Below are 461 nucleotides of genomic sequence, written 5' to 3' on the forward strand. Positions count from 1 at the left end.
GGACGCCAACCTCAAAGTGCCGCTTCCCGGTGACATCCCAATTCTCTGCTCTATAAATGGGCACATTTTATCCCTCAGAACCCTTTCAGATTTAATGTTGAGATCATTAATTAAATGAATGGTTATTCTCTTGCTTTGTTTCTGAAGCATTTCAGCCTGAAGTTTCCAGTTCCTTATTCCTGAATGGAATGTCATTTTCCACTTAAACAATACTGCCAGATGCTTAAGGCACCAAATCACCATTTTCTCCCTCCAATTTCTATGGTTGTGGTATTTTAATGTTTCATCAAAGGGATGAGCTCTATTGCATTCCCTTCTTCTCTTGGATTTCCTTCATGTAGAAAGCTCTTTATGAAATAAAAATGTCCCATTAGTCTGTTGCACTTTGTATTATCCTCCTTCCTACCTTCCTCCAGCTTTTAAAACTGTTTCAAAGCCTTCAATTCCAAGGTGGGCATGGG

The sequence above is a fragment of the Geospiza fortis genome, unplaced genomic scaffold, assembly GCF_000277835.1.
Source record: "Geospiza fortis unplaced genomic scaffold, GeoFor_1.0 scaffold496, whole genome shotgun sequence".
NCBI classification, from domain to species: domain Eukaryota; kingdom Metazoa; phylum Chordata; class Aves; order Passeriformes; family Thraupidae; genus Geospiza; species Geospiza fortis.